This window comes from Elephantulus edwardii, unplaced genomic scaffold (assembly GCF_000299155.1).
Source record: "Elephantulus edwardii isolate Elephantulus edwardi_28Jun2011 unplaced genomic scaffold, EleEdw1.0 scaffold00407, whole genome shotgun sequence".
Classification (NCBI taxonomy): domain Eukaryota; kingdom Metazoa; phylum Chordata; class Mammalia; order Macroscelidea; family Macroscelididae; genus Elephantulus; species Elephantulus edwardii.
Window position 1 is genome coordinate 1,108,314 of NW_006400157.1, and position 9,875 is coordinate 1,118,188.

Genomic DNA, 9,875 nt, shown 5'->3' on the forward strand with positions numbered 1-9,875 from the left:
CATTTTTCTATTGGATTATTTACCTTTATCTTGTTGTGGTGCTCAAGTATTTCATAAATTCTGGATATAAGTCCCTTATCTGATATGTTATTTTCTAATAATTTCGAATAATTTCTAATTCTTTTAATAGCTTAAAAGAGAAGAGATATGATTTATTTGTACATTTTCCTGTAAATCATACCGAATATAAAGAGGAAAATTAAAAGCTTTCCAATCTCTAGGGGAGCTCTGGTGGCCTAGTTGCAAGAAGCTGCACTGAAATCCCAGAGGCACACGGTTCGAATCCACCAGATGCTCTGCCGGGGAAGGAGGGACAATCCCCTCCTGTACCTCTCAGATCTGATTTGACGGTACACACAAATAATAAAATAAATTTTTTTTAAAAAAAGCTTTCCAATTTCTTTGATCTCTAACTTCTAGAATTCTGCGACCCATACAGCTCAATTTTAAAGGCAGGGAAGTGGTCAACAGGACTTACACAGCCAAACTATGAATTTTCCCCCTCTTTTGTTTCCTCGCCATCTTCCTTTACTATGGAAATATTACTATTGGAATCTTGCAGCAGCTGGAGTACTAACTTTACCATAAACCATAACGTCCCGACTTCGGCTGATATTCTATCACCTCATTTATGTGTCTTTTTAAAAGTCTGCTAATTCATTCCCATGTTATTAAATCTAAAGACTCCTCTTCAGGAAACCAAGGACAATAATAATTTAAACCTTCAAAAGTATTATTAACATGAAGAAGAAACTTTCATTCCATTATGCTTAAACAATTGACATAAGAAACAACAGAAAAACTTATAAAGAAGTTTGCCCCATTGCCTTGATTTATACTCATGACTCTGCCTCAAAATCCCTGATTGAACCACTATCCAACCAGATATGTGCACACTCATGTTTATCGTGGCTTTGTTCAAAATAGCAAGGAGCTGGAAACAACCTAAGTGCCCATCAACAAATGAATGGATAGAGAAGCTGTGATATATTCACACACTGGAATACTACACTGCATTGAAAAATAAGGAACTCATGCAATATTATTCAAAATGGGTGACCCTGGAGGACATTACGCTGAGTGAAGTATCTCAGTCACAAAAGGACAAACACTGCATAGTTCCACTGCTGTAGAATAGGACTGACATCAGGGTTGGGGTAAGAATGAGAAAAACTGGATGAATTACATATACTGCATTGAAACGTATGAGGGAGAGAACAGTTTAAAAGCAATATATTATAGGTTATTATGATTATCATAAGAGTCCGGAATGAAGGTTGCAGAGTGGAGTATACTCCTGTTTGGGGATGTGTGTGCAGGCGGATTGTATACCAATGAAGGAATTTTTCTTTTACCTTTCACATAGAAGAGCATACTGGGGGGGGGGCGGGGATGGGGAGAAAAGTGCAACAATGAATGAATGGAAGTCCAAAATCTCTTTAAGTGTTCATTGAAATTAATAATAAAAAACCCAAAAAAGTGAACTTAGAGAGGGGGTAAAGAGGGTGAGGGTTTAAAATATGCAACAATGAATGAATGAAAGTCTAAGTTCTCTGTAAATGTTCATTAAAATCACAATTGAAATAAAATTTTATTAAACAAACAAACAAAAAGGAAAATCTTATAGAGTTGGTCTTATTTTCACAAATTCCTTAAGTTCCTACTTTTCTGCAAGTGGCCTAAGTTTCCCTTCATATTTGATGGACAGTTTTGCTAGGTACAGGATCCTCAACTGACAATTGTTTTCATTCTGTAAATGTCATGCTATTGTCTTCTTGCTCACTTGGTTTCTGCTAAGAAATAAAAATTTAATCTAATTGGCTCTGCTTGCTGAAAATGAAGATGACATGAAGTGCCTGCTGCAGAGTGTCAAGGACTGCAGCCTACAGTATGGATTGAGGCTCAATGTCAAGAAGACAAAGATTCTCACCACTGGACCAATTGGCAGCATCAAGATGGATGGTGAAGAGATTGAGATTGTACACAGCTTTAGTGTGCTTGGTTCCATAGTCAACAGTCTTGGCACCAGCAGCCAGGAAATTAAAAGGCGCATTGCCATGGGAAAGTCTGCTGTTAGGGACCTCTCCAAAGTACTGAAGAGCAATGGTGTCTCTCTGGATACTAAAGGGCGTCTGATACAGGCCATGGTCTTCGCAATCACTAGTTATGCATCAGAGAGTTGGACAATGACCTAGGAGGATAGAAGGAGAATTGATGCCTTTGAGCTGTGGTGCTGGAGAAGAGTATTGAGAATACCATGGACTGTTAGGAAAACAAACAGATTTGTCCTGGAAAGGGTTAAACCGGGTGGCTCCTTGGAGTCAAGGATTCTGAGGCTCCGTCTAACATACTTTGGACATGTTGTGAGGAGAGACTGGTCCTTAGAGAGGGGCATCATGCTTGGGAGGGTGGAGGGACGGCGCAGGAGAGGAAGGTCCTCTATGAGGTGGATTGATTCAGTGACTGGGATAATTGGGATGGGAGTGTCGGAGACAGTGCGATTGGCACAGGACAGAGCAGAGTTTAGGGCTGTTGTACATAGGGTCGCTATGAGTCGCAAGCAACTCGACAGCACATAACAACAACAACAACAACAACAACAATTGGTTCTGATTTTTGGTTCCTTGTTTATCTCATGCTGCTTTTGTTATTCTATCCTTATCTTTGATTTTGGAGGATTTTACTATGACATGCCTTGATTTTTTTTTCTCTTGGAGTCCAATCTGTTTTGGTTCACTGAGCTTCTTGAATGTGGATTTTTTTTTCATTCTTTATGATACCTGAGAAAATTTATTCTAGTACTTCTTCTACAATTTTTCTCAATACTTTCCCTGCTTGCCTCATGTTCTGGAATTCTGATCATATATATTTTGTTCCTTTTGATTTTATGCCACATGATTCTAATGTTTTCTTCAGTTTCCTTCAATGTGTGGCAGCCAGTTCCTAAACATCATACCTCTGGAAACTCTATGAAGTTTGAGAAATGACGATAGTTATAGAAAGGCTTTAAGTATTTTGTTCATAGTGTCGTTATGAGTCATGCTCAACTTGATGGCAATCAACAATAACAAAGTTTTGATGGAGACTCTTGACTTCTAGCCCACTGACTCTCTGTTCCAACTCTTCTGTTCTACTTGTTTGTCCCCCCAGCATGTTGGAAACTTCTGCCATTTTGGTCTTGATACTCTTGATTGCATTTTCATGTGTTTCAGATATTTTCACTACTGGGTTGGCAATATTCTCTCTGCCTTGTGATGATTTTCCAAGTTTTTCTACCTCTTTCGCTATAGTTTCAATTCTTTCTCCCATCTTTTGCAATTTCCATAGTTGTTCATGTTTCTCCACATCAATATATTATATTATTTCTGGCCTATTTTCTCTGGCGTATTCACTTTATTTATGGCTTTCATCTTTCCCCCTATCATTTGCACAATCGTCTGTAGCTGTACATATAACTTCGCATCAAAATATTTCTTCTTCAGTCTCCTTGTGTCTGGAAAATTCATCTTATTTGTGGCTTCTATTTTTCCCCCTATAATTTGTACCTCCTTCAGTAGCTGTTCATACAACTCCATATCAATATATTTTCTGCCTCCTTGTTTCTGGAGTATTCACTGGGTCTGCAATGTGTTCTTTTTTTTTAGGAGAAAGCTTGTTTTGTTTCACCCCAATGATTTAGGCTGTTTTTTTCTTGGCATTATATGTTGTTTTTCTTATTGTGTGTTAAGTAGCTTCTCTTGTGTCTGTTGCATAGGTTGGTAATAGTTCTTTAACTGTATGATACTGTTGATTATTTGCAGTCTTAAAAGGTTCCATCTATGGGGGTGGATAATTTGCTTTACCAGAAGTCTTTTCTTGGCTTGTGGAGCTGCAAAGTTTGCTTTTTCTGAAGTTCTTTAGGTCTTCTCTGGTCTGTAGTACTGGTTGATGGGAATCTTACCTTATTACAGCCTCATCTCCTAAAATCTATTGTCTTCTTGGGTTTGCAGAGTGGCCCCAAATCTAGGACCCCCAAATAAAGCAGTTTCTCTCCAGGGGAGTGTGCCAGTTCTGGGAGTAAGTCTCTCACCTGACTGTAGTGCCCTCTCCTGAAGTCTACCGTCCCCTTGAAAAGTAGAGTGTGGCAAGACCAAGTTCCTGAACTGAAGTAGTTTTTCTGCAGGGAGGTTGCAGACAATTCCATTCCTAGCTCTTCAGTATGCTGGCTTTGAGAGTGAGTCTCTCATCTGATTGCAGCTACTCTCTGGACAGTGAGATTAGCTCAGGATAGAGCAGAGCTCAGAGCTATTTTGCATAGTGTCACTATGATTCAGTCAAGTCGACTAGACAGCACATAACAACAATGTCATGTAATTACCAGGTACATACACCACGATTACAGCCTTATATGCGTTGTATCTTTAAATGATTAAAAAAAAAGCAACATAATCTCCAAATCTTTTCTTGTCACCTGCCAGAGCAGATCAAATTGATAGTTGACCATCAGTCAGTCCTAATAAGAAATTCATATGTGATTGTGTTTGTTTACTTGCTTTTTTAAAATGTATGGGCTGGCTTAAGATAACTAACAAGAAATGTTAAAGCACTCAAGTTTAACAATAATGGGATATTGTTACGAGGTCTGAGAGAGTATGGTGGAGAAAATGGCTTTAAGGATCCTGCTTACAAGTTAGAGCCATAGGAGACAGCCATGGGGAAAAAAATCCATAGTTACAGAGTGGTCATTGCAGCCATAACCTCATTTAAGATAAGGGAGAGAGGACTTATGTTTGACCTGACAAACATTCCGACCTTTCTCTTTTGCCCTGCAGTCTCTTGCCAGCATTCATCCTGTGGCATAGCATGGGGGATTAAAGTAGGGCAGAAAAGAGAGGAAAAACAAAGAGGAGGAGGAGGAATAAAGAAATCCAGTCCATGCCTTTAGCTTTCTTGGACAATATTAAACAAATACAGATTGAGGAAGTCAAATGCGGTTATTTAGTTTAAAATTCAAGTCCCTCTTAGGAAGACGTTTTTAAGGAGATCTTATTTGCCTGGCATACTATGTTAATCAAATTGTGTCTGTAATTGTTTATCTTTCTGTTTTACTTTACCTCATTTGGTGAGAATGCCTGAAGCTACATCTCTTAAGTGAACTTAATTGCTTAAAGGAGGACATTTTCTGCTTATTGTTGTCAAAATCTTCCATCATGAAATACTGAAAGTTGGAAGGAAGATTTAAAGAAGATGTTGAACTGAAAATTGCCTAAAGCCACACGATTTAGAAAATTCTCTGACTCTTGTCTATGCAGATAAAGGGAAGATTAAACACATTTATAAATGTCAGACATAGACCCTGTAGGGACTATTGATGTAGACAGCCAGAGACTGGCTTTAAAAATTAACCAAAGGGCTTGATTCAATGTCTATGCTGACCAGAAATACGGGAAAGTGTTGGTATTGATGTGCTTGGAAAGCCTTGATGCTCTCTTACTGGACACAAGATTTTATTAAATCTCTTTTTAAAATTTGAGTTAAAGTTTAAAAATCACATTTATTTTTTTCAGTCATATGCATATACATAAATCATATGCATTTTTTGTTTTATAACATTAATAATTGTTTATCAATATTATTTAATTACATAAAATGCCTCATCAAAATCTTATTTTATATTGCCTTTCCCTTTACTCAACTTATCTCTTTAATTTTTTTCCTCTCTCTTCCTCAATTCTTATCTCTCTTGACCCTCCAAGCCAGGGTCTCTTGTGTTAGGAGTCTGGAAACTTCATCCATTGAGCATCTGAGATGATGCAATTCCTGCCTCACATCTGTTGCCTCTCCTGAAGTTAAGTCATCTGTAACTTTAGTTATATAACTAAACTACATGTCTCTATGTTTTTTCTCATTTCTGGAAAACTCTTCAGGTCATTTAATTTGGCCTCCCTGTGTCAGATGATATCATTGTGACTCCTTTTCATAATAAGAGTGCAATAGCAGAGCATTATTATGATTATCTTCTAGGTTTTCCCTTGTTTCTTCTTCTCCGTCACTGGTACTGTTATGACAAAAAAATGTGAGATTCTAAATGCTCAGCCAAAGTGTAGGGATCAATAAAGCTTTATTGTGTGCTGCCAGAACATCAGCTAACGCTCAAACTGTTCAGACCCTGAGGAGAAGTAAGATTTGGTTGATATACAAAGATTGAACATGGAGGTTACACAAAGTTTGCTGTGGCTGAAAGTTGAGATGTCTTCACATTAGGTAAGTATTATTATTTCTGACTTTCATGGGTCTTGAGGCCCTGGACCAGGTTCAGGATGTAGTCAGGGAGTGGTAACCAAACTAGTTCAGCATGCACTAGAAAACATAAAGCTCAGCAAAAAAAAAGGGTATTGTTAAAATTATTGAAGTATATATGTCTTAAAATATCTGTCAGAACAAAATGGTTTTCCTACTGCTAACATATATAAATGGTTTCTATAATGCTAATATATAAGCTTCTACTACAATATATTGAGGGTCCGTTTCACTTCTACATTCTATATTAAAGGTGAAATAAAGTTATGTAATAATATTCAAATAAATTTACAATTCATATGTTAAATGAAGATTATATATTTTATGTTCGGGTTTAGATGAGACAGATTTTAAGTTAATGTGGGATAAAATGAAGTAGAGACTCAAATGTTAGAAGAGCAGAAAAATGGGAGGAATAACTTTTCTGTCATAATAATAAGAGAGTGTTGTGAAAGGGGCAGGGGAGATTCAATCCCTCATGAATTTATAACTTGTGGTCAACCAAACTTCCAACTGCTTGGCTTCTTTAAGTTCTTCATCCCAGTCCCTACCTCAAGGTGAAGATTAGAAGTATAAAAGGAAAACCCCAGTCCCTGATAAAGTGAGACTGAACAGAACTCTCTGAGAATATCTTTCTTAAGCAGGGTGATCCACCTTTGATTTTAATATAAGGAATCATTAATGTGTTACATGTTGCATTGCTAATGTATCCATTCCTAGGGAGAATGACTCCTTCCAGTAAATATTTATGGACTCAGAAACTGATGGAGGGTCACTATGAGTCAGAACTAACTTCACGCAGTAGTTTTGCTCTTATTTGTTTAAAAGAGTGGAATATTAAAGGGAAAAAATACACAAGAGAATGAAAATAGATGGGACTTTAGTCTCTGCTTCCCACCTGTGGTTCATGGACCCCCACAAAGTGAGTGAACTTCTTAATGTGTAAGCAGGAAATAAGCGTTCTGCACAGTGAAGAAATGTGCTTACCTCACTCCATAAACAAACAACAACTCTAGGTGGATCATGGACCTAGGACTAAAAGTCAGGACTGTAAACTTCATTACAGAAAAGTTTTGAAGAACTCTAGAAGTCCTAATCCACAACATAAAGAGTCTTCCAAACATCCTGAAAAATCTACAAGCAGGAGAAGATAAAATAGGTGAATGGGACCCTCTAAGAATTAAATCCCTATGCACATCCAAAATCTTCTCCAACAGGGTAAAAAGAGAAACCACAGACTTGGAAAAAGTATTTGGTAATGACATGTCAGATAAGGGACTTATATCCAGGATTTATAAAATATTTGAGCACCACAAGAAGACAAAGGTAAATAATCCAATAGAAAAATGGGCACAGGATATGAATAGACACTTCACCAAAGAAGAAATTCAGATGGCCAAGAAGCACATGAAGAAATGTTCAAAATCCCTAGCTCAAAGAGAGATGCAAATCAAGACAACTATGAGATATCATCTCACCCCAGTAAGAGTAGCAAAATTTAACAGAAAAGCAAGCAACAAATGCTGGCCAGGTTGTGGAGAAACTGGAACTCTTATCCACTGTTGGTGGAAGTGTAAAGTGGTGTAACCACTGTGGAAAGCAGTGTGGTGCTTTCTCAAAAAGTTGCAAATAGAGATACCATTTGACCCAGCAATTCCACTACTGGGAATATACCCTAAAGAGACCATAACCGCCATCCAAGCAGATATGTGCACAGTCATGTTTTAGCGGCTTTGTTCAAAATAGCAAGGAACTGGAAACAACCTAAGTGCCCATCAAAAAATGAATGGCTAGAGAAGCTGTGATATATTCACACATTGGAATACTACACTGCATTGAAAAATAAGGAACTCATGCAATATTATTCAAAATGGGTGACCCTGGAGGACATTATGCAGAGTGAAATATCTCAGTCACAAAAAGACAAATACTGCATAGTGCCACTGTTGTAGAATGTGGCTAACATCCGGGTTGGGGTGAGACTTAGAAAAATTGGATAAAAATTATGTATACTGCATGGAAACAGATGAGGGAGAGAACAGTTTAAAAGTGATATATGATTGGGTATTATAGTCATGACAAGAGTCCAGAATGAAGGCTGCATAGTGGAGTGTACTGGGGCAGGGGGAGGGGAAGAGGGTATTGTGTACCAATGAAATAATATTCTTTTAGTTTTTAAAGAGAAGAGTGAACTGGGGTGGGGAGAGGAGTGCGCAGGGAGAAAACACAACAATGAATAAATGGAAATTCAAAATCTCTGTAAATTCTCATTAAAATTAATAAAATAAAATTTAAAAAATATTATGCTGAGTGAAATAAATGAGACCCAAAAAACCAAACCAAAACAACAACAAAAAGGAAGAAAGAAATGTGCTTCCTGAAGAAGTGGGTGGAGAGTATGGCTGGTAAAATACATCCTGATTCAGCTCAGTTATGCAAGTGGTGAGAGAAAGCATACAGACTTCTGGGTCATTTGGACGAAGCAGCACAAGATCTTGATGCTGCTTTTAAACTGGACTATGATGAAGATGCTAGTGCAATGCTGAAAAGAAGTTCAACCAGGGGCCCAGAAAAATTGCAGAACATTGGATAAACTATGAACAAAAACGTGAAGAATGAGAGGTCAAAAATAGAAAGGGATAAGAAGGCTCAGGAAGAACATGAAGGAGCCCAGAGGGAGGAAGAAGCCAGAGGACAATATGGTGCTTTTCCAGGTGGCTTTTCTGGAGGAATGTCTTGAAATTTTTCAAGGGGAATGTATGGAATGGGAAAGAATATGCCTGGAAAGGCAGAAATGCCTTGCCTCAATGAGATTCTTGGTGATCCAAAGGCTCTGGCAGTCATGCAGGATCCAGAAGCTAAGGTGTCCTTCCAGGATGTGGCCCAGAATCCAACAAATACATCAAAATATCAGAGTAACCCCAGGATTATGAATCTCATCAGAAAATTGTCAGCAAAATTTGGAGGTCTATCATAAATAATGCTCTTCTGAGAAATAGAACCCTTGTTGACAGAAAAGCAACCTAATTACTCAATGGATGTAGCAATAATATAAACCAGTGTACCCCCTACCTTCTTATCAAGAAAGCTGGGGTACTTTGAAAAGCATCCCAAATGCAGCTGAGACCTTTCACAGTGGTTGGCCATGAGAGTATTCATTCAGACAATGTTTTCCTACTAGGAATTGTATGATCATCTAACTCAAAATGTTCCATGCCAGTTCATGTCATTTTGCCAGTACCTAGTATGTCAATAATTATGCATGCACTGGAGCGTAGAGAAGCCAAAGCACAAGGAAGAATTCAAGATACTAAAGAGCTGAACAGAAGATTCAAAAAGGCTGCTCGGAATGACAAAGCAAGATACTACAACGAAATGTGCGCGGAGCTAGAGTCAGAAAATCAAAAGGGCCGAACTCGCTCAGCATTACTTAAGCTCAAAGACCTGAAGAACAAATTCAAACCTAGAGTTGCTGTAATCAAGGATGCTTTGGGCAGAATATTAAATGATCCAGGAAATATTAAAAGAAGATGGAAGGAATATATTGAGTCACTATATAGAAAGGAATTGGCAGATACAGAGGAATTTAACGAAAT

The 9,875-nt window shown here is 37.9% G+C and overlaps 2 pseudogenes; one reads left to right on the top strand and one right to left on the bottom strand.

Annotated features, from left to right (window-relative positions):
• LOC102861866 overlaps positions 1-4,183 on the bottom strand; it is an 18,957-nt pseudogene extending 14,774 nt beyond the window's left edge.
• Positions 4,184-8,677: 4,494 nt separating this feature from the next.
• On the top strand, positions 8,678-9,256 carry LOC102862266 (annotated as a pseudogene).
• The last annotated feature ends 619 nt before the right edge of the window (positions 9,257-9,875 follow it).